This window comes from Sciurus vulgaris (assembly GCF_902686455.1).
Source record: "Sciurus vulgaris genome assembly, chromosome: 1".
Taxonomy (NCBI): domain Eukaryota; kingdom Metazoa; phylum Chordata; class Mammalia; order Rodentia; family Sciuridae; genus Sciurus; species Sciurus vulgaris.
Window position 1 is genome coordinate 65,370,848 of NC_136461.1, and position 26,106 is coordinate 65,396,953.

At 35.0% G+C, this 26,106-nt stretch overlaps 1 protein-coding gene across 15 annotated transcripts in view; it reads right to left on the reverse strand.

The window, feature by feature from the left end:
- ZZZ3 (zinc finger ZZ-type containing 3) overlaps positions 1-26,106 on the reverse strand; it is a 103,239-nt gene that overhangs the window by 25,124 nt on the left and 52,009 nt on the right. The window lies entirely within an intron of this gene.

Consider the following 26,106-nt stretch of genomic DNA (forward strand, 5'->3'; position numbering starts at 1 on the left):
AGAAAGGAATCAATTACACAGGGCTCTATCTATAAGCCACAACTTAACTTGCTATGAATAAGTTTTAAGCTGGGGAACAAACACATTGCAAAATCACTCACATCAGAACAAGAGAATGGATTACAGCACAACAAGGCTCTAAAGGAAGACCAAATTAATGAGCTGTTGTAATAACCTGGGAATAGACAGACTATATTAAGATAGTAAAAGGGACCATTTGACCCAGCTATCCCACACTCCTTGGCCTATACTCAAAGGACTTAAAATCGGCATACTACAGTAAAGCAGCCACATCAATGTTTATAGCAGCTCAATTCACAATAGCTAGATTGTGGAACCAACCTAGATGCCCTTCAACAGATGAATGGATAAAGAAACTGTGGTATATATACACAATGGAATATTATTCAGCCATAAAGAAGAATAAAATTATAGCATTTGCAGGTAAATGGATGGAGTTGAAGACTATCATGCTAAGTAAAATAAGCCAATCACCCAAAACCAAAGGCTGAATGATTTCTCTGATAAGTGGATGATGAAACATAAGGGGGGGGGGGTAAAGGAAGGGGGGGAGAGGAAGGGAAGAATGGAAGAAGGATGGATTGTGTAGAGGGAAATGATGGGTGGGAAGGAAAGATAATAGAATGAGCCAAACATCATTACCATATGTACATGTATGATTACACTAATGGTATGATTCTACTTCATGTACAATCAGAGAAATGATAGCTGTACCCCATATGTGTATAATGAATCAAATAAAAAAAAAATAGTAAAATGGAGACACAAAGAGGCAAATGGGTGAACTTGGAGATTTATGCCATAACCCTATAGCACCTGGTGACTGTCTAGGGAGAAAAAAAAAAAAAAAAAAAAAAAAAAAAAAAATCACAGAAACTGAAGAACAGTGTTACAAGAAGGAGGGTAGAGCCTACAAAACACTGCTAATGAAAAATCAATGAGATGAACTCACTGGACTTCATACAAAGACACTAGTAAGTCACTTCAGTGGACTAATGGGAGCCAAAGCTAGATTTCAATGGTTTGGACAAAGTAAAAATGAACAAAGTACAAATGCAAAGTAGAATCAATTTATTCAAGAAATTTAGCTGTGAAGAGAAGAAAATAAGTAGAATAGTTGTTGCAAAAGTAAATAAGATATGAAATGATTTTTATTTAATTTTTCTTTTGGGTAATGGATTGAACCCATGGACACCTTGCCACTGAGCTACATCCCCAGCTCTTTCTATTTGTTATTTTGAGACAGTGTTTCACCAAGTTGCTTAGGACCTCAATAAGTTGTTGAAGCTGGCCTCCAACTTGCTAATTTCCTGCCTTAGTCTCCCAAGTCACTGGGATTATGGGCATGCACCACTGTGCCCGGCAAAAATGATGATTTTTAAATGAGGAAAAGATTTGTTTAACTGCTGATGGGAAATGGGAAACTGGGAAGGTTGATTTTTGAAAAATCAGTCAAGAGTAAAAATAAATAAAATAACATAACTAAAAAAGAGGGGATGGGACCCTGACAGAAGGCTTAGGCTCCAGTGGAAAGAGATCCCTTCCCATCCTCATGTTTAAAAATAATTATCATCATTTTGCATTGAAGATTTTGTATTTTTAAGATACTACAACCACCAGCAGTTTAGTTATTATTACCCTTTAAATATTAAGAAACAAGCCAGGAATGGTGGTGCATACCTATAATCCCAGCTACTTGGGAAGATGAGGCAGGAAGATTGCAAGTTCAAGGTCAGGAACAGCAATTTAGTAAGACCCTATCTCAAAATTAAAAATTAAAAGGGCTGGAAGTGTGGCTCAATGGTAAAGTGCCCCTGGGTTCAATTCCCAGTACTAAAGTAAATAAAAAATAAATAAAACTTCAAGATTTCATGTGGTGAATATGAACCTAGTTAAGCCTCACTCCCAAGAGCATAATCGATAGGCTTTTACATACATTTACATAGGATAGGTATACATGCAAGTTTCTTGACAAGATGTTGGCTGAGGAAATTCAGTTCCATTGCCTTTATTCTTTCCATAAACAGAAAGCCAGCTCATCTGGTGGCTTAATAAGAGTTAAGAAGATTTTAAACAGGATGCAAAAGCTAATTATTAACAGGGAAGGTACAGAGAAGCTAAAAGGCCCCCAAATATAATTAATTGGAAACCCTGTTTACCAAGCTACCAAGAAGAAATTTCTTCTTCCTTTTCTTCAAAAGAAAAGGCAATGGGAGACGGAAGAAAAAAATGTTGATGAGAAAGCTACACACTTAAAGAACAGGACCCTACCAGGCCTGGAGTCACACACATGTAATCCCACTAATTGAGGAAGCTCAGACAGGAGACTTTGAGGCCAGTCTCAGCAGTTAGCAAGACCTGGTCTCAAAAATAAAACAAAAAAGTTCTGGGGATGTAGCTCAGTGGTAAAGCGTCCCTGAGTTCAATACCCAGTACCAAAAAGAAAAAAGTAAGATGAGGGAATATGCATCTATGTCGGAGATCAGTGTCCATTTATTCAGAATAAAGCAACAGCACTTCACAGTTCATATTGGTTAATGAATAAAACTAAGAACCCATAGTCCTAAAGCACTGGCATTAACCAAAAGTACTCTAGCACTGAAATATTTGTATATTGGTCTGCTTGGTTTTGGTAGTGCTGGGGAGATCAAACTCAGGACCTTGATGATACTAGGTAAGCATTCTACTACTGAGCCATACCCACAGTCAAGCCCTAGAATGCGTGGAACCTTAAGTTACAATGTCAGCAACCAAGGAGGATCACACTATGTTGCAATGGCTGGTTTCAAAGTCCTTGATTCAAATGATCCTCCTGCCTCAGTCTTGCCAATAGCTGGGAAGGCACGTCCCACCATGCCTGGCAACTTACACTTAATTAAACACATTTAATAAGTCAAAATAGATGCAGTTCTGGACATAATCGATACATGATTTATGAGCATAATTAATAGGGCATTTTTTCACTCTATCTTCAAAGTAGTTTGAAATTAATTAGTCAAACCCATAATTGAACATAGATTAAAAATCACTATGTCTAACAATGAAAAAATATTTCCAGGGCTTGCCTAATTCTTCAGAATACTATCAACTCAAGTTTCTGCTAGGCTACTCAGACACTAAAAACAAATTATATTTGTAAAAACGACCTATTTTCAAATTAATCATCAGAAAATCTGCAAGATTTCAACAGTTTCTTAGAATCAAGGAAATGATGGAAGATGTTCTCAAGGACCTATCTCTACCATGTCCTCTTTCCACAATAACATCTTTCTCCAAACAAAGTAAAGATGTTATTTCTCTTCTACTCCCACAAAATGTAGGGTCACAGAAATAATTTAAAAGTGAAAGAGAAAGTTTGGAAGGGCAGGCAGTTTCTCAAAGTGATCTAAGAACCACCTGCATACTTATCCCTAAGATGCAAAGTTAAACTTCCAGGTTTCTATTCCCTATCACAAATTTTCTAAAATAACTTGAGTAGAGAAGTAGGAATCGATATTTTTAATAAGACAATATAAAATTTATACAGACTAAAGTTTTTTCCCCTCAAACTGTTAGTCTGGATGAACATAACCAAAATGTCAGTTTATGTGCGTTTTTTCATTATATTTTGAATAGGCAAAAGGCAAGTAACCTTGATGATCTCAGCAAATACTTTCCTAGTGAGGTAATTTATTTATGTTGCTATGTCACCAACTGTCATCATTCCACACTAAACTTCAGATGATAATGACACCTAATCCTTTATCTTCATTTTTAAAAAAGCCTCCAGAAAAATAAATAAATCTGAAAACATATGCACATAAAAATATAAATAGCCTTGTAACATTTACAATATACACATTTTATTAAAGTAGGTGACCTAACTGTTGATATGTTCTAAGTAGTCAGCATTCCCTTAACATAAAGAAGGCACTCAAAGAACACATCAATTGAGACAAATCTAACTCTAGATGGCATTAGATCATTTAAAATTCTTACTTAGAAAGTTCTCTTTTTAGGAGAATAATCTGTTTTACATAGATCTTAAACTACTGTGAGAATAAACTGTACTACCTAATATAATCTTTGATAATTAAAAGTCACTTCTGATTTTTATTTGCAGTGCTGGGATTTTGCCCAGGGCCTTAGCATACCAGGAAAGTACTCTACTAAGCTACAGGCCAGCTGTTAATCAAAAATAATTATTAACCAAAAAATTTAAATTAATTCTATAAGATGTATTTTACTGCTGCCTTTCAGCATACAAAGATTAAATGTGGGAGAAAATCTTTGCCACTCATACTTCAGATAGAGCACTAATTTCCAGAATATAGAAAGAACTCAAAAAACTCTACACCAAGAATACAAATAACCCAATCAACAAATGGGCTAAGGAAATGAACAGACACTTCACAGAAGATCTACAAGCAATCAACAAACATATGAAAGAATATTCACCATCTTTAATAAGAAGAGAAATGCAAATCAAAATTACACTAAGATTCCATCTCACCCCAATTAGAATGGTGATTATCAAGAATACAAGCAACAACAGATGTTGGAGAGGATGTGGGGAAAAAGGTACACTCATACATTGCTGGTGGGGATGCAAATTAGTGTAGCCACTCTGGAAAGCAGTGTGGAGATTCCTTAGAAAACTTGGAATGGAACCACATTTGACCCAGCTATCCCACTCCTCGGCCTATACCCAAACGACTTAAAATCAGCATACTACAGTGATGCAGCCACATCAATGTTCATAGCTGCTCAATTCACAATAGCCAGATTGTGGAACCAATCTAGATATCCTTCAACTGATGAATGGATAAAGAAACTGTGATATACACACACACACACACACACACACACACACACACACACACAATGGAATATTACTCAGCTATAAAGAACAATAAAATTATGGCATTTGCAGGCAAATGGATGAAATTGGAGAACATCATGCTAAGTGAGATAAGCCAATCTCAAAAAACCAAAGTACGAATGATCTCACTGCTAAGTGGATGATGACACATAATGGGGGGTGGGAGGGGCCAAGAATGGAGGAAGGAGGGACTATATAGAGGGAAAAGAGGGGTGGGAGGGGTGGGGGAAGGAAAAAACAACAGAATGAGTCAAAAACTATTACCCTATGTAAATGTATTACACAAATGGTATGCCTCTATTTCATGTACAGAGAAACAAGATGTAGCCCTTTTGTTTATAATAAAAATAAATAAATAATACTTTTGTGGTTGTATTGTTTACAGTAACATTTTCCATTTGAGTTACTTCACATAAACACACACTCTCAGCTAGAAAGTACAGGATAAAACTTTTCACTTACATACCTTTCAATGAAAAAAATCATAAAAATAAAAATATAATCTAGTTAGGAAAACCAGCATATTGAAAAGAGGAACATTAGTAACATTTTTAATAAAAATCAATGATAAGCCAGGCACGGTGATGCACACCTGTAATCCCAGTGGCTCGAGAGGCTGACGCAAGAGATTCAGAGTTCAAAGTCCACCCTGGAAAAGATAGGCACTAAGCAACTCAGTGAAACCCTGACTCTAAATTAAAAATACAAAAAAAAAAAATAGGGCTGGGGATATGGCTCAGTGGCCAGGTGACCCTGAGTTCAATACCTAGTACCCGCCCACCCCCCCCCCAAAAAAAAAAAAAAAAAAAAAATCAATGATTAAAAAGTCTCCCAGGGAACTGGGATTGTGGCTCAGTGGTAGAGTGCTTGCCTAGCATGTGAGGCACTGGGTTCAATCCTCAGCATCACTTAAAATAAACGAAATAAAGTACGTGTACAACTATAACCAAGAAAAAGAAAAAAGAAAGAACCCAGGACTAGATTGCTTCACTGCTAAATTCCACCAAACATTAAAAAAAAAATCATTCTCAAACTCTTCCAAAAAATTGAAGAAGGAATACTTTCAGACTCAAATTACAAGGCCAGCATTACCCTGATTATTACCTTGATAACAAAGCCAGATGACACTACGAAAAAAGAAAATTAAAGGCCAATATCACTGATGAACTATACATGCAAAAATGCAACAAAATGCTAGCAAACCAAATTCAACAGCACATTAAAATGATCATTCCCACCACCATCAAGTGGGATTATTCACCAGGTTCAAGGATGGTTCAACATATATAACTCTATAAATGTGAAGTACCGCATTAACAGAATAAAGACACAAACCACATGAACATATCAACAAAAGCAGAAAAAGCATTTAACAAAATTCAAAATCCTCTTAGGAGAAAAATTCTCAACTAATCAGGGATAGAGGAAATGTACACCAACACAATAAAAATCACACATGACAAGTCAACATCTACCATCATACTCAATGTGAGAATTTGAAAACTTTTCCTCTAAAGATGAGGAACAAAAAGAAAGGATGCTCACTCTTGTCACTTACATACAATGTAGCACCTAGTTAAGTAATTAGGTAAGAAAAAGAAATAAAAGACATCTAAATTTGAAGGACAACATGACCTACCTACCTGCCTACACACACACACAAACACACCCCAGTTGAGAATAAATCAATTTAACATATAAGACTCGGGGTGCAGGAGCAGAGTGGTAGAGCAGTAGAGCACTTGCCTAGCCATGTATGAAGCATGGGTTAAATCATCAACACTGAAAAATCAGTAGCACTGTTACCTTCTAACAATGAACTATCCAAAATAGAAATCAAGAAAATAGGCTGGGCACAGTGATGCATGCCTGTAATCCCAGCAGCTCAGGAGGCTGAGGCAGGAGGATCTCAAGTTCAAAGCCAGCCTCAGCAAAAGCAAGGCACTAAGCAACTCAGATGAGACCCTGTATCTAAATAAAATAGAAAATAGGGCTGGGGATTTGGCTCAATGGTCAATTGTCCCTGAGTTCAATCTCCAGTACCCCTCTCCACACCCCCACCATTAAAAAAAAAAAAAAAAAAAAAAAAAACCCACATATTTTTAAATGCTTAGGAATAAGTTCAGCCAAAAAGGTGAAAGACCCACATACTGAAAAACTGTACAATATTAATGAAAGAAATTAAAAACACAAAGAATTAACATGTTTGTTAAAATGTCCATACTACTTGAAGTGAACCACAGATTCAATGTAATCCTTACTAAGATTCCAAAGTCATTTTTTTCGAAAATGGGGAAAAAAAAAATCCTAAATTTTGTATTGAAACACAAAAGACCCCAGATAACCAAAGCAATCTTGGACAAGAACAAAGTCAGAGTCATAACATGGACATCAAAATACACTACAAAGTTACCATAATCATAATAGCATAATACTGACAAAAATAGACAAAGATCAATGAAGAGAGAACCCAGAAATAAATCCATGTATTTAGAAAGGAGTCTCTTTAACAAAGGATGTTGGGAAAATTAAATATCCATATGTCGAAGAATGAAATTAGAACCTCATCTTATGCCATATATAAAAATTGACTAAAAATGAATTAAAAGTATAAGTGTCAGACTTGAAATTGTAAAAGTAACATAAGAAAACACAGGGGAAAAGCTCCCTGACATTGGTCTGGGTAATGATTTTTGGACATGTCTCTAAAAGCAGAAGAAACAAAAGTGAACACAGACAAACAGGATTACATCAAACTACAAAGCTTCTTCTATATAGGGCTGGGAATATAGCTGAGTGGCAGAACATTTGCCTAGCATATGTGCAGCCCTGGATTCAATTCCCAGTATGACAAAAATAAATAAGTTTCTGTACAGTAAAGGCAACAATAACCTAAGTAAATATACAATCTACAGTATGGAAGAAATCATTCACAAACCATACATTGGATATGAGGTTAGTAGTCAAAATACATAAGGAATGCAACACATTAGCAAGAAAACAACCCAATGAAAGGGAGGCAAAGGCCAGACATGGTGGCACATACTTGTAATCCCAGTTACCTGGGAGGCTGAGGCAGGAGAATCCCAAGTTCAAGGCCAGCCTGGGCAATTAGGGAGAGCCTGTCTCAAAATAAAAAAGGGTTGGGGATGTAGCTCAGTGGTAGAGAACCCCTATGTTAAATTCCCAGTACCTCTCAAAAAAGCAAAGGACTTGAACAGTCATTTCTCAAAAGATGGCCAAGTATATGAAAAATGCTCAACATCAGTAATCATGAGGGAAATACAAATCAAAACTACCTCCCTCCAGTAAGAATGACTATTAACAGAAAATAAAAGGGGTTGCGGTTGTGGTTCAGTGGTAGAGCACTTGCCTAGCAAGTGTGAGGCACTGGGTTCCATCCTCAGTACCACATAAGAATAAACAAATAAAGGTATTGTGTCCATTTACAACTAAAAAACAATTAAAAAGAAAAAAAAGAGATGAAGATAAGTACAAGGAGAATAAGGAAACCCAGGCACACCATGGTGAGAATATAATTACTACAGGCATTATAGAAAACTATATGGAGGTTCTTCAAAAAAAATTGAAAATAAAACTACCAGAAGATCCAGCAATTTCACTACTATGGGTATATATCCAAAGAAAATAAAATTAAGTATGTCAAGGAAGTATCTGCCCTTACATGTTCACTGTAGCATTATTCCCAATGGCCAAGACACAGAATCAATCCAAGTGTTCATATACAGATTAAAGAATGATCTATGTGCACAATGGAATATAATTATTCAGTCTTTTAAAAGGAAATCCTGCCATTTGCGACAATATAATGAATCCTGAGGACAAAGTGTTTAATGAAATAAGCCAGGCACACAATGACAAATACACAAGTTTAAGAATTCCTAATTCCAAAATTCAAAATGTTCCAAAATCGGAAACTTTTTGATCCTGACATGATGTCACAAGTGGAAAAATTCATACCTGACCTTGTTTGATAACAGCACTAAATATACTGTATAAAATTACTTCAGGTTATGTGTACAAGGTACATATAAAACATAAATTCTGTGCTTAGACTTGAGTTCCATCTCCTTTATAAACATGCAAATATTATAAAATCCAAAATCTGGAACACTTTTGGTCCTACGCATTCCACATAAGGATATTCAACCTGAATGTATAATCGAAAAAAGTTAAATTCACAGAAACAGAGAGTAGAATGCTGTTTACCTGGGGCTTGTAAGCAGGAAGATTAGGTAAATGTTTATTAAAGGATACAGACTTTTAATTACACAAGAGGAATAAGTTCAAGAGATAATTTGGTGACTACCGTTAAAAATAACATACTTGAATATTGCCAATGGTAGATTTTAAATGTTCCCACCACAAAAAATAAGTACATGAGGTAGTGCATATATTACCTTGATTTAGCCATTCCATATTGTATACATTATTACAAAACACCATGATGTAAACCATAAATATATGCAATGTTTGCCAGTTAAAAATAAAACTTAAAAATAAAAACCTTATTTTTCATAACTAAAATAATGGAAAAAATTAGTGATGCCAAGAATATCAATATTCATAGAATGTGTCTTAATATAAAGTGTCTGGTGATCTTTATTTTTACTAGTTCTTTGGGTTTTAAGTTACCACATTTTGCCTCCATGAACTAAGATACATCATGTACCTACTAGTAACTTCTTCATACATTATAAGTCTTTAGAACTAAACACAAAAATCTAATAAAACACAACATAGGGATAACTCTTCCATCCCCAGAACTGATATTTCTCTGAAGAGAAACTTGTTTTTATGTGCATTCAGCTGTTATGCTTTCACATTCTAACCATGGAATAAACTTTTAAAAAACAGGTCCTAAATGATTTTATTAGAATCAAGAGAAATAAAGTTAATTACTCTCCACTATTTCCCTTTCTTAAAAAAAAAGAAAGAAAAAAAAAAAAAAAAAGCAGGGGGTTGGGGGGTTAAAGCCACTTCTCAAGTATGTATAATTAGTTTTACTTTTTCTCTTGGTACTGGGGATTGAACCCAGGGGCTTTACCATTGAGCTACATTCATGGTCCTTTTTATTTTATTGAGATAGGGTCTCACTTAGGGTTTCACTAGGTTGCAGAGACTGGCCTCAAACTTGCAATCTCCTGCCTCAGCCTCCCAACATGCTAGGATTACATGTGTGTGCTACAGAGTCTGGCTAAAGTTTTTCTTAGTCTGTGACTAGGTGGGTAGACACAGAGGAACCAAATTAGTTCATCTCTAGTGTTACTATACCTTTGTGAGTAAGAGAAAGTGGGTTAAGAGACTTTTTAAAAGGAAAAAATGAATTAAGATATTCACTTATTAGAATAAAATAAAGGTGATCAACCAACAACCATTCTCTTTTCTCCCAACTTTCTCTGTTAACCTGCAACACTTCTGGTCCCACACCAATACATACCAAGAGTGTTATTTCTACTTCATGTGCTAAAAAGGGTTACCCTATATGCTGACTATTCACCTAAGACTGAACACACACTACAATTTTTGAAACTAGGATCTCTTTCAGTATACTTTTTTTTGTTTTGTTTTCTTTGAACTGGGATTGAACCCAGGGGTACCTAACCACTAAGCCACATCCTTGAACCTTTTTTGGTATTTTATTTAAAGACAGGATCTCACTGAGTTGCTTAGGGCCTCACTAAGTTGCTGAGGCTGGCTTTGAACTCATGATCCTCCTGCCTCAGCCACTGGGATTAGAGGTATGTACCACCACGCTCAGCTATAATGTGTTTTTTAACATCAAAAATTTCGAAGGGCAAAAGAAACAGTTAAAGCTCTACTCTGCTAACCCAAATATGTAAGCTGCATGGGATATTTTTATAGCAAACCCTACCCTCCCCCAAAAAGTTTTAAGTAATGAACAGAAAATTACTTTTAAGGAAGGGGGAGAAAATTATTTTTAAATGCACATTTTAACTAAGAGCTTCTTGTAATCAGTATTGATTAATGATATGGCACTAATAAAAATTAGAAAATAAATGTGCTTTTCAAAATCTGATTATTTCAGTCACTGAACGTTTCTGAAAGTAGCTTGTCAAGACACGTCCAATACTATTAGAGGGACCATAGTCTACACGTAGGAGAAAAATATTAAACAAAATCACCAAAATAGCAACAATAGGTGCTACATCATCATAAAATATTAGAACTAGAAGTTGCCATTTCATTTCAAGGATAAGCACTGGGGATAAGATTATAGCTCAATGGCAGAGCATTTGCTCAGCATGCACCAGATCCTGGATTCAATCTCCAGTCAGTCAAGAGGGATAAGAATAACCTCTTCATCTCACAATTGAGGGCATGAAGCTCAAAGAGATTAAGTAACTTATTCACAATAGCTAAGACCCATGCTGTCTCTTGATTATATAGCTTAGTGTTCTTTCCTCCTAAGCACAGCATGAAAAAAGTTGTTTTTCTTCTTTCTTTGTTCTTTATGGTTAAAGTTCTGTTTAAAATTTCTTATAATATCATCATTAAATTTCATTATTAAAGTATTTTCTGGTGCATGCCTATAATTTTGGCAGCTAGGGAGACTGAGGCAGGAGGATCTCAAGTTCAAAGCTAGCCTCAGCAACTTGGTGAGACCCTAAGAAACTCAGCAAGATCCTGTCTCTAACATATGAAAAAGAGGGAAGGATGTGGCTCAGTGGTTAAATACCCCTGGGTTCAATGCCTGGTACCACCCACTCCCAAATTTCTAATTCTGTAACACAGAGTACAGAAATGTGAAACATGAAAAAATTTATGTCCCCATAACTGCAACATAAAGTTATTTTAATTTATCTAAATTTTAATAGGTTTTGACATGTTAACTCAAAATACAGTATATTAATATTTAAATTTCTTGTTCTTGTGATGAACATCTAACTCTTCTTTTTTTAAAAATATTTTTGAGTTGTCAATGGATCTTTTGTTTTATTTATCATTTATTTATATGCGGTGCTAAGGATCGAACCCAGGTCCTCATGCACATGCAAGGCAAGTGCTCTATCAATGAGCCACAACTCCAGCCCCCATCTCACTGTTCTTATGATGAAAACTTCACTTTTGAAAGTTTTAGATAGATTTATTATAAGGCAATTAATCATGTAAAAATTCTTTAGAAATTACTAAAATTTTCCTTAAACATTTCCCAAAGCCTTTAAAATGAAGACATTAGAAAAAATTAAGACATTAGGCTAAAATTTAAGGAATTCTAAATAAAGTATATAATTCAATTAATAATGCATCAGTTCATTAATTGTAACAAATATATCATACTAAACTAAGATGCTAACAAAGGAAGTGATAAGGAAGCTATACTAGCTTCATAATTTTCCTATAAATCTAAAACTGTGCTTTTAAAGTGCATTTTTATCTAATAATAAAGCCCTTTATAAATTGTAATTGCTCAGGAATCTTCCTTCCCAGCCCTTGCAGAAATCATGATTTTCCTCCAAAATCTTTTTTTCATTAAATATCTAGTGTTCATATTTATTATCACTGTCATTAGTACTGTTGGTTTCATAGCTTCTCAATATCAAGAATATTCATAATTCTCTAATCACCAAAACCACTTTGGTGCTCTTCTTATGACAATGGTCATATTTTAAATGTCAGTCCAATTATAATACATCACACAAGGTGAGTGCCTAAAGGCAATCCAGGTATTTTGAAGATATCAAGTGAATGACATATGGGTCCTATTGTTTTCCTAAGTGTATTATTAGGATTCTACAACCTGACTACTTCGACAGGATCTGATATTATCTTTAAAAAAGTTCCCTAAATTCTAAAGTAAAAAATTGATTCATCTGTACTGTCCCTTCCCTGTTAAAAACAATGGCTTCCATATTATTTTTTTGCTCTGAAGTACCTCTACTGATAAATCAATGAAATAAAAATTGTGAGGCATGCTCCCAATCCACGTATGCCCACTTGTAAATTATTCTACTGAACTTAAATAAATCATAAGCATATTTTTTTAAAAAACAGAAATCCCTTAAAAATGAGAAAAAAAATACAAATCACATTTTCTTCCTATCTCCCAGTAGATTATCTCAAACACACACTAGTAGGCACATAATCCCTTTACAGTTTGTTTTTATACTTTTATTGTGGCAAAATTTACACAATATGAAATTTACCATCTTAATCATTTCAAACAGTACAATTTCATGGCATTGAATACATTTACAATGTTGTACATCTATCTAGTTCCAAAACATTTTCATCTGAAAAGGTAACCCTACACCGACTAAGCAAACCCTTTTCATTTTCTGCCTACCCCCCAGCCCCTGACAACTATTAATCTGCTTTCTATCTCAATAAATGTCTATTCTGGCTATTTCATACAAATATATTCATATGACCTACTGTGTCTCAATTTTTTCATTAACATTGTTTTCTAGATTCATCCATGTTATAACATGTAAGGTATCTTACTTCACTTTATGGCTAAATAATATTCCATTATACTGATAAAATTTATTTTGTGTATTCATTTGTCAGTTAATGGTCACTGAATTGTTTCCACCTTTCACTACTGTGAATTGTGTTCCTAGGAAAACATGCGTACAAGTTTCTGTTTAAAAGCCTACTTTTAATTCTTTGGGATGTGTATTTAAAACTGGAATTGCTAGGGCATAAAGAATTCTACCCTTAATTTATTGAGGGATCACCACACAAGAGGTGCACTATTGTGCATACCTGCTAGCAATACATAAGGATCTCATATCCCATTTTATAGACAACAACTCATCAAGATTACAACTTGACTCAAAGATCAAATGGTCCATAATGGGCTTGTTTTGGCAGTCTACAATGCCCATTAATCTTTTTAATTATATCTTGTTTCTTTTTTCAATATCCCTACCCTTAGCAATTGATAACCTTACCCAGATGGATACCTAACTAATCTTGCTTGGTCAACAACCATGTTCCCTTCAGAGAATGTCAAGAGGCTCTTGGGATGAAAGGGCATATGCATAGACTTGGTACCATGACAAGCACGGAAGGATGCCAATGCTATCTGCAAATGAAGTTACCAGGGAAAGGACGACCAAAATGTGCAAAATAAATGAATAAACTAATAAATGAATATGTCTCTCTCTCTCTCTCTCTCTCTATATATATATATATCTATCTCTCTCTCTCTCTCTCTATATATATATATATAGAGAGAGAGAGAGAGAGATAGATATATAAATACATATATATATACAATCTTGAACACTGATTGGCAGGTTACAATTGCATGAGGCCTACAATAGACTTTATTTTCTGACCTTGGATACTTAAAAGATGCCTACTGTTGTTTATTTAAAATAAATCCTTTTTTATTTGATCCATGTATGCTGTTTAAATACACCTTGCCCCATTAATATGTACAATTATTACACATTAATGAAAAAAGTAAAATCTATTTTGCATGAGATACCAAAAAAACTTACCATACGAAACAAGCTTTGACTACCTTAATTTTGTTTATTTTCCTTGCTGGTTTTAAACAGCTTAAAGAAGTTCCCTGCTAGTTGCTGAATTTGAATACCTTCCACAGGGAATTTTAAAAGAATGTCAGTATATTTAAGTCATATTTTCAGAGCTACCCACCCCTAAAAACTAGGATTCTTGTGGGAATAGAGCCTGAAATGGGGCCTTTCAACCTGTTCCTAGTGTTTGCTTTTCTATATCAATGCAACAAAATTACTGAAGATTCTTTTAAAACTGGAAGCTGAACCCAACTGTATTGCAGACTATAACAGTATTGTTAACTATAAAAGTTTCACATTCATAATGGAAAAATCCTGACCACCAATCAGATCAAGATTCACATATTCCTCCACGTACAAACAGAGAAACAACATGTATCCCATTTGTTTACCATAAAAAAAAAAAAGATTCACATATTTTCTCCACGCCAGATTTTAGAGCACCCATTCTGTGAAATAATCCCACTGAAACATGTAAAACATTCACCTCCTCTTTTGGTATTGCAAATATACCAGTTTCATGTAATAGAGACAAGTTAGTAATTATTAGTTATAAACTAATAGTGTAACCAGCAACACACTTTAAATATAGCCACACTATCTATTAATCCCTGTGCATGCTGTTTTTCACAGTAAATCTAATCAAAATTAAGAGTTTACACAGAGAAAGTTGAGTACTTTCACTGAAGAAAATCATTATCAGAACAGACATACATAAAAAGGCAAGGGCATTTAACCTTCTTTCAAGTCCTTCAAATCAATAGAGACAGCCCCAACCAAATTCTTACTACTCTGCAGGCTTTTTAAACCTCTGGCAAAACTCTACGGATTGCAAAAATACATTCAAAATCATATCAGTATTTGTTCCGACAGTAACAAACATATTTTACAATATAATGACTTCTTTGGGGTTTGATATTGACAACTGAACTTACATTTTTTATACTTCCATAAAAATTTTACTATTAGGTAATGTACTCAGACAACACACCCCTAAATTAGAGACTCAACCCATACCTTTCTCCATACCTAAGTTTAATGAACTATGTGAATCATTATATAGCTTGCCCACCTTTTCTTTTGGGAGATATAAAGCCCAGATTTTTTTCAAATAAGAACAAATCATCATAAACACTATATAAGTTCAGAATCTTGAAGGTCAAACCAATAGTATTAAAAAGCTTCTACGAGCCGGGGTTGTGGCTCAGTGACAGAGCACTCACCTAGCATGCATGAGGCCCTGAGTTCGACCCTCAGCACCACATAAAAATAAAATAAAGGCATTGTGTCCACCTACCAGTGAAACAAAATATTTTTTTTAAAAAAACTTCTATTGTGAGAATCATGCTACATGTGTCTCTGACATTTCAGAGGAGGATAAGGCTTCAAATTTCCCCACTGATCCATCACCCAACTAGAAAGACATGGTTCCCTCAAAAAGTTATATTCAATCAATAATTTCCTACAAGAGCACACAACAAGAAGTAAATAATCAGTCTTGGAAAGGAAAGAAAGATTTCTCAGAGAATGACATCTAAATTGAGAGGCCCTTTTCCCTTTGTAGACAAAGGGCAATAACCAGGGGAATGTGATAAACTAGACTAGAACAGGCAGTTAGGCATTTGAGGAGGTCTCAAGTTAAAGAAGAGAATTTTAAAAAACAAGAAATTAAGGTTTAGTCTGGTTAGAATGTAGGGTGAGAGGCAGACAGTAAAGGAATGTTTATGGCTCAGTAGGTAGAGTGCTTGCCTTGTATGCACAAGGCACTGGGTTCAATCCTCAGCACCACAAAAAAAAAAAAAAAAAAAAAGTTTAAAAATGCCATAAAACTGGGCACATGCACACCTATAATTCAAGCTACCTGGGAACCTGAGGCAGGAGTTCAAAGCTAGCCTCAGCAACTTAGTGAGGCCCTAAAGCAACTTAGACTCTGTACCTAAATAAAATATTAAAAAGGGTTAAGGATGTGGCTTGGGGGTTAAGTGCTCCTGGGTTCGATACCAAAAAAAAAAAAAAAAAATTAAGTCTAGGCAACCTCATGAGACCTTGTCTCAAAAAATAAACAGGGCTAGGGGATATAGCTCAGTGGTAGAGAACCCCTAGGATCAATCCCAAGTACAGGGGGAAAGCGGGGGTGGGTCACGCAATAGTTCATTTTAAAGAAAAGGTTTTATTCTAAGATATTTACTTCAGGGCTGTGGCTGTGGCTCAGGGGTAGAGTGCTTGCCTCACACGAGCAAGGCACTGAGTTCAATCCTCAGCACCACATAAAAATAAAGATAGTGTTCACCTACAACTAAAAAATATTTTTACAAAAAAAGGTATTTACTTCAGTTAAAATATAGGAATCCTCTAAGGAAGTACTAAACTATCTCCTCAGAAAGCAGATAAGGAAGCATTTACAATAATCAATAAAGAAAGGATAGTGATCTAAATTTAAGAAAAAGGAAATGGAGTTGAATCAATAAACCTGGTGGGAGAGGGAGCTGGAAGAATACTTCTCTTTGTCTTGACTGCCAATTTAAGGAAAAAGTGCTGTATATTTCGTGTGGGTGTGCAAGAAGCAATGATAAGTTCATTTTCAGACATTTTCCATTACAAATACAATGGTATTGCATGACATGGAAATGGTCCATCTAGTTCATGGTCAGATGTTTGAAAATAATCTGTGGTAGGAATATATATTTGGAAATCCATCAGCATATGGGTGGTAATTTAAGCCTCAACTTAGAGTGAGAACACCCAGAGAAAGTATGCAAAGTTAGAAGAAAGTCAGTAGCTGAAACCTAAGCAGTACCAAAAGTGAGAAGGGCAGAGAAAGAACTCATGTATAAAGCATACTAACTAGAATTACAAAAAACAAAGAAAAGCTTATATAGAGAAAACTAACAAAGTTAAAGGTATTTGCTCAGCATCATACTGACAGCTAAGACTAGTAAATGGAAGGAAGGGGTTTGGACTGCTTTACAATCTGCTCCAGTCATTTTCCCTTTGTAAATAATTTTTAAAACTGAAATATACTGAGTCTAGATTTAAATGCAATAGTATTCTAAAAATAAAGACATTAAGTAGTTATGACTGGTACCTTTAAAAGAACACTACATATGTCATAAAATATATGTTTTCAATTTAACCTGGTTCTTCATGTACACATGTTCATTAAGAAGCTGTTTCAAGTAGAACAGTAGTTACCAGGAGGCCAGGGACCAGGGACCTAGAGCAGTAGAAGGTATGGAAAGAAGACGGTTAATGGGGACAGGATGCAGCTGGACAAGAATAACTTCTCTACAGTTCTACATCACAGTAGGGTAACTATTTCAGACAAAAATTGTATATTTCAAAATAGCTAGTAGAGAAAATGTTTTTAATGTTTTCAAATAAGTGTTTGAAGTGATGGATACATCAAGTACCCTGATCTAATCCTTATTCACAGTATACCTTACTGAAATATCACACTGTATCCATGAATATGTACAATTACATGTCAATTAAAAAGAAAAAAAAAAAAAAAGAAGAACTCCAGTGTGATAGCCCTTGGCCTATCCCAGCTACTCTGAAAGCTGAGGCAGGAGGACTATTGAGTTCAAGGCCAGCTAGACAACTTAGTAAGACCCTATGTCAAAATAAAAAATAAAAGGGCTGGAGATAGAGCTCAGTGGTACAGTACTTGCCTAAAATGAATGAGGCCCTAGGTTCAACTCCTAGTACTTAAAAAACAAATAAAAATAAATAAATAAAATAAAGATACTGTAGTTCTGACAGTAATAGTTTTAATCTCACTTCTTACCCTCATTATCAGTAAACTATGAGCATGACCTTTCTCTAAGTTTAAATATAAAATTATCTTATGCTCTTGTATTCTGAGAACCTTTAGTTAAAAATATGTGATTGCATTAAAAAAGAATTATAATGTACAAAAAATGAAAAGTAACAAGAAGAAAAGATGAATCAAATTTTTCCCACTTAAATGGTAAAAACTGCATTACAAGGGAAAAATAAATTTCTTCAAAATACTCTGGTTTTATGTAAAAAGAAAATCATTTACCAGAAATTGGACTGAAATTGTTAAGTAATATAAAAGGAACATATTCATCATGGCTTTTTGAAATTATACAGCAAATATAGTCTAGCAAAAAGTCCTGAAGAACCTGTGAAAAATACATTATTCCTTAATCTCTTGGGATGACCTTTTCAAATCCAGTAAACTTTCATATTTTCTTTTGAGTCACTTTCTCTTTCACTCTTTCTCATCAGCCATATCTGAACTGGTAGACCAGTTTTTACCTCTGCTGCAACCATAGCAACACCTGATCAACATTAACTAAAAAAATTTCAAGTTCACTTCATTCTTTAATTAAAATTCCTATTATTCCAGTTCTTCTGACTTCAGCTTCTTTATAAAACACTTATTCAAATAAATTTTTAAGGTATAAACAAAAGCTAACCTTCAATGTCACAGGTGTGTTGACAACAAAAAAATTTCCAGGGCTAAGGATGTAACTCGGAGATACAGCACTTAGCATTTGTAAGGTCCTGCGTGTAATACAATAATAATAATTACTGTTGTTATTATTGTTGCTACTACCATCAAGTGGTCAAACTGCAAGCTAGGAGAGAAGTGTGAGAAGAAGGAAATGTACCTAGTACATCTTAAAATTAAAAGAGTGCCAGGTGTGGTGGTGCAACTCCAGAAGCTGAGATAGGAAGATCTCAAGTTGAAGCTCAGCCTGCACAACTTAGAGAGACCCTGTCTCAAAAATAAGATAAAAAAGGGTTGAGGAATGTCTGAAACTGAATGACTCTCGTGCCATACACATCTAGAAAACACAGAAATAACTATTTTCAGATATTGGACAACAGATAATTCGGAAATGTGATCTAGAGGAGAGAGCAAACAAATGAGCAAATTACCCTTATTTTCACTGGGAAAGATATTCAGTACTAAGGAACAAGAAGGTGTCTTGCAGACAGAGACATGGAAAAGAGTTTGGGGAAGCTGAAACAGCTAGAATATGTGGGACAGAGCACTAAAGAGGAAGAAATAACAAAGAGAGAACATAGAACCTGCATAGAGCCTTTGGCTGAATACAATACAAAGTTGCAAGCATATAACATTGAACTTCACAGACCAAAGAATAATTATCATGGAGCTATACACAAAACAACTAGAAGTACCCTCACAAGGCTTCAAACTAGCCAGAATTAAGACTCTTCATATAACACACAGAAAGGTAATGACATAAAAGTAAGGCCAAACTAGTCCTAGAGTACACTTCCCCTAACAAAGCTAAAAGCATAAACTTAACAGACCATGCTTATTCTCAAACAAATTACCTGTCAAGATAAATGTCAACACTTTTTCAAGAGAATAAAATCCAGCCAGCTGGATCCAGGAGGCTGAAGTAGGAGGATCACAAGTTCAAGGTCAGCCTCAGCAACTTAGCAAGACCCTATCTCAAAATAAAAAAATAAAAAGGGCTAAGGATGTGGCTCAGCAATAAAGTGTCTTTGGGTTCAAATTCCCAGTATTAAAAAAAAAAAAAAAAAAAGGAAATCCAGACACTCAGAATGTCTATCACCCAACACAAGATTACCAACAAGTGAAAATCACATCATAGCATACTACAGAAAATGTTATCTACTATTCACACGGTGGCACACACCTGTAATCTCAGAAACTAAGGGGCTAAAGCAACAAGATGGCAAGTTCGAGGCCAGCTTCAACAACTTAGTGAAACCCTTTCTCAAAATCAAATATAAACTGGGTAAGGTGGCTCAGGCCTGTAATCCCAAGATCTTAGGAGGCTGAGGCAGGAGGATGAAGAGTTCGAGTTCAAAGCCAGCCTAGCAATGGTGAGGCACTAAACAAGTCAGTGAGACCCTGTCTCTAAACAAAAATACAAAATAGGGCAGGGGGATGTGGCTCAGTGGTTGAGTGCCCCAGAGTTCAAGCCCTGGTACCAAAATAAATAAATAAACAGACAAACAAAATAAAAAGGGCTAGGGATATAGTTCAGTAATATGGGTTCAATCCCTGGTATAAAAAAAAGGAAAGGGGGGTGGGTAAGATAAGAAAATCCTGCCTACTAAGAAGACCCTGAACAAATTATTACTCAGTCCTCTCTGGCCACTTTCAGCTTTTTCCTATGTTAAAATCAGAGATTTAAGAGGCAGAAGCAGCTTTCCATAATAACACTTTAAAAAAAATGTAAGTAAAAAAAGATCCCACTATACATTATAATATCTAATGACCTGAATCATCACAAAGATAGTATATATGGTATACTCCTGTTACTAATATGTATTAAATACATTTTAAGACTGCCTATGAAATTTAAAATACACACAAACACAAACACACACAGAGGTCTTTACCCCCAATTTCTAACACAGAGTTCCCAAGACCCATAATTTCCTGTCGGCAAAGAGTGAGTAACACAGAGCTTCAAATCTTTTAGAATTTCCTTAGTAATAAGAGCATCTTTTGTCCTAATAAGGTGGGCTCCTGGCAAGACCAAGCCACGATTAGAAACCTGCAACTGTCGGCCTCAAATTTGTCCTCTGTAGGCAAAAGAAGTTAAGAGATTAACAGATTCCATAAAAGACAGGGTTTGGAGGACTTCTAGGTTGGTGAACAAATCTATGGGCTGTGAGCTCCCATGCTTAAGACCAGTCCAGATCTTGCCTCATGTATCTCTTTCATCTGTTTTAAAATATTCTTTGTAATTAATCAGCAATAAACAAATTGTATTCCTGGATTCTAGCTCAGGGTGACCTAATCTAAAGCCAGGTAAGACAGAAATTGTGGGTAACCTGAGGACCTACTTAATGACTGATGTCCAAAGTGCAGAGCAGTCTTGTGGGACTAAGCCCCCAACCTGTGGGTCAGCATTAACTCCAGTTATTGTTAAGAAATCTAATTGAACTACAGGATACTCAGTAGTCAGAAAACTGGTCTATATGATCTGTATGGTCTACACATCTGGTCAGAGAACTGCTAAATATGAGTATAAAAACAGTTGATTTTTCCTACATATATACATCTGCTGTCAGAATAAGTACTCAACATGATATAAGTATAGAAGGTAAAACAGTTTGTTGTTTCCATTATACTACTTATAAAAATAACTGAAACGAAGTTTGTACAACTAAAGGCTAAGCTTTAGTTAGTTGCAAAATGGTAGATAAATAACAATAGGCAGATAAATAATTGTTTAAGAAGGCTTTCACTGTTAAATGACGCTTTTTTTTTTTTTTTTTTAGAACCATGTGTAAAGAAATAACTGTTGTTTATTCAAACTTAAGTATCTGGTAACTTACATGTAACACAGCCTCCAAACCAGAAAGCAAATAAACAAGAAAACACACAATCAAAACAAACACCTCATGCATTAAGACATTCATTCAAAGAGAAACTGCTCAGTGCAACAGCATAAATCATGAGATACAATTCTGACATACTTGGTTATTCTGGTTTCTAAGTTCAAAGTAAAAGCAGTCATTTACAAGAGTTACTATATGAAAGTATCATAACAGTGCAAGTGACCAATAACAGTAAACAGAAATGAAGAAAATAAAATAACAAGAAGACACAGAATAAGAATATAAAAATGAAAGTAACCAAAAAGCACTATAACACTGGGTGAAGGTTGGGGCCAATTGTGGCAGTGGTATCAGAGAAGTATCACTATAAAACCTCTGTCAATGAAGATGGTCCTCAATCAAGAAAAGGTTAAATAATACTTTAGTATAAATGTATTTGGATTATAGCAAAGAATCACTTTTAGAAACCATCCGTATTAGTTGAAATAAAAAGATGCTGGCATTCAAAGAAAAAGGTAAAAAATTCACAGAATGTTTGAGTAGACAATGCTTTATTCCCTTTAAATAAAAAAATTTATACTTAAGGCAACTACCTTCCTCCTCCCATTAATCTTTGTGCCAAATGATTTGAGGTCAATCTTGCTATTCTAGTTTCCCCAATGAGTTGAGAAAGTACGAGTCTGCTACAGTAACCTCTGACTTTAATATAACTACTTCTTTCTAAAACCCCCCAGAATATTCTCCTTAAATTAGCCAAATCCTTTAGTTGAAGTTAAGGTATGGTTATAGTTTTTCTTAATTTTCCCACTTTGTTCTTCATAGACACAATACCAAGATGTTCTTTAAAACACTGAATATCCAAGTATTTCATTCAATAAATTAAGCAGATTACTTACCTATAATGCTGGCTCTCTGACAGATAAAAACCAGATCATCGTGACTGATTATGAGTCTAACCATGGGGTAAAGAATTCTTGAAGACCGAGTACCCAAGATCTGCTCAATAAGGATTCTCAACCCTGAAACCCAAAAGTCCACAGAAAAAGTCCTCACTGGATGACGCAAGCAAGTATAGCTCAGACTAGGAATTAGAAGACAGAAGTCTGATCCCATTTCTTCCACTAATTTGTGATACTTCACTTATTTTTACACTGCTGGGGATGGAACCTGGAGCCTCAGGCATGCCATGCAAGTACTCTACCACTGAGCTAAACTCCAGCCCTCAGGGAAAATACTATGAATAACCTGAAATTCTTAATGAGTTAGGAAATGTGGATAGTATAATACCACCTATCCTGTCTACTTCCAAACTGTCATGTCAAATGAGAAACTATATGAAATTGCTTCGTAGGTTATGAAGCACAATAGAGATGTAAAATTATCTGTGGCAGGATGATTCCTCTAGTGCTCTCTCTAAGGAAATCTAACCCTAGTGGAGTTTTCCCAGTCCCTTGAAAGAAATTATTTTGACCAACAGTAAAAGCAGATTCTTAAAAAGCAAACTTATAACTGAAGCTATTCAAGGCCTTTCAAATAAAAATAATGTTGCACAATGAGAATTAAGTGGCAAATGACCAAACCAAATTTTCACTTGAAAACTTTTCCAGTGATTACCTTTCTAAAGTGAAAGAAATGCTCTGAACATTAAAGCCCAGGATCTAAAAATCTTCCATACCTGTGCTTCTTAGAGCTGGAACTTCAAAACTCAAGAGATTCATTTCAAGGATTCTGATTCAAAATCAACAAAAAGTCAATTCCCAAACAGAAAAAGCAATCACAATTAGGTAAATGATCTCAATCAAGCAGGAACTCTAGGCCACAAAAGGAGTCACTAGGCATAATCTAACTTTAAAGGAATCTCTCAACCCTGAAGATCAGAGAGCTTTGAGAGAAAGTGTTATTTCTTTTGACCTTCACCCCCAAATATCTATGAAAGCATGTTGCTGAAATAATACACAGCTGGAATCTTGCCACAGAAGATAACTCTCTGCTCCATTTTAATATCTAAAAGCATAATATTGGCAAATGTGTTAAAGAGAGATGGCATCTTGAAAGGCAACAAGGTAAGTACCCAGAATATCTGCAGATTCATTTTCCTGGCCTGTAGTCTAATTTACTATGTATTGGGTTTAAGGTTAAGACTCAACACACAGTATCTTTTCAAGCCTTTACAAGTCATGAGATGACCTTATATGTGATATCCTTGCAAATGAGATGGATAAATTAAAGGCTAAATGCCAGGATAGAAGGCTGCTGGTTAAATAATCACTGTTAGTTTACAGGAAAATTTTAACTGAGTAAAATAGGGCCTCCTGCCTCTAGGTAAAGAATTATGCCATGCTTGGTATTTTCTACTATAACCTATTTTAAAAACAGCCTATCAGGAAGTACTACTCATTCCCTTCTAGTACAGACATTGATATTTAGTCTGGACAGTACTTAATTGCCAGTTTCCAAAGATAATTATCTAGAGAACTTTTCTATCATGAGGAGTATAAGGAAAAGAAAAATATTTGACAGGGTATGTATTAATGCATGTAAATTAAAGTACAATGATCCACTGATCCCAAAAGGCTTTCTCTTATTTGAACCCCAAATGGTTTTTAACATCATAAACTTTTCAAACTGCTATAATCTTGAGACTTGAAAGCACTAGACAGGTATCATACTGCTATTTAACAATGGTAACTTAGGTAAAAAGAGCCAGCATTATATCCAGTTTTCTCTGGGCTATAGACAAAAAGCACAGGAATGAGGGTATGGAAGAGGAGAAAGGTACTTTAATGAAAGAAATTATATCTGATATGATCAAAAACCCTCTCCCAATTTTCCTAACATCATCTCTAACCAATATGCTAATCATGATGCTACCTCTCCATCTTCACTGGTCCCAATTTGCTTCTTTGAAAAAACAAAAGTTAAAAATGAAGTATCAAACTGTGCCATCTTCAAAAGATTTGAAGCATGGCAAAAAGGTAAGAGTGAGTGGTTGATTTACTCCCAAAGTTATCCAATGAAGTATTAATTTGATAATGCTGTCCAAAGCAACTAGTATACAAATTCCAAAGGACTCTGCATATTCTAAAGAAGACATGAAATCAAATTGCTCTAATCTAACAATGAGATAGAATATCATCTTTCAGTGGTGCAGCCACTATCTTTAGGTAATTGTTTTGTGGGGACACATCCTTCAGAATCATCATCAGGAAATCTCTTACAAAACACTACAGTGACTATTAATGAAAAAATATTTTCCATATTTTTCATGACCAGTAACCAGACAAGACTTAAGACAGTATCTCTTTTGGAAACAATGAAAAGCAAATAAAAAAAATAAAATAAAATAAAATAAAATAACATTTTGTGGGACTGAGGATGTAGTTCAGCAGTAGAGTACTTGCCTAACATGTGCCAGTCCCTGGGTTTCATCCCCAGAATAGGAGCAGCCAGGGGAGATGGACTTTGTGTAAAATTCACAATCTTTAAGACAGGTGTGGTGGTGCACACCTGTAGTCCCAGCTATTTAGAAAGCTGAGACAAAGGATCACTTGGAGCCCACAAGTTTGAGACTAGTCTGGGAAACAGCAAGAACCTGTCTCTAGGGTGTATGTGTGTGTGTGGGGGGGGGGGGGGTCATTTTTGGAATTTTTGGCAATTCCTCAAGGTATTTGTAAATAAACAACTCTACTTCTAAAAACTGATACTGTATATGAACAGTAATAACTTGATTCTTGTTTTAAAAATTTCATTTATACAATTAGTGTTTTTCTATCTCAAATTGGACTTCAAACATTTCAAATACATGAGATTCCTAAGATTTTTAAAGTAAATTTTTAACTCTCAAATAATATGATCTCTCCATTAAATCCAGTATTAATACCATTTTAAAAGCAAACAAAAAAAAATATTTTTCAACCAAGAGAACTATTCTAAAAGGCCATCAAATTACCCTATACAAATCTGAATCATCTCTTATGCATGGTCAAAAATGTATCACATCCCATAACCAGGATGTGATACTTGGATCTGAACATAATGGAGTCTAGCAATTGTCACAAGGAAAACACTACAACGGTTCCTCAAAAATCAAAGTATTTTTGCACAGTGATACAATCTGATTGTGATATAAGTACAAAAGCCTACCATTTAGAAATAAAGTAACTGATTAAATAAGTTTTTACTGTCCGTGATCACAATAGTTATGATGAGCACTTTTTATTATAGTTTCTTCGCTTCTTTTAGGATTATTAAGACAGAATTAACTCCAATTCACTTGTGTTACTTTCCAGAATACTTTAAGTCTAAGCAAAACTAAAAAATGTGGACACAGAATTCTTTATTTGGAAAAGTGCCTTTTTAGTAAAGACT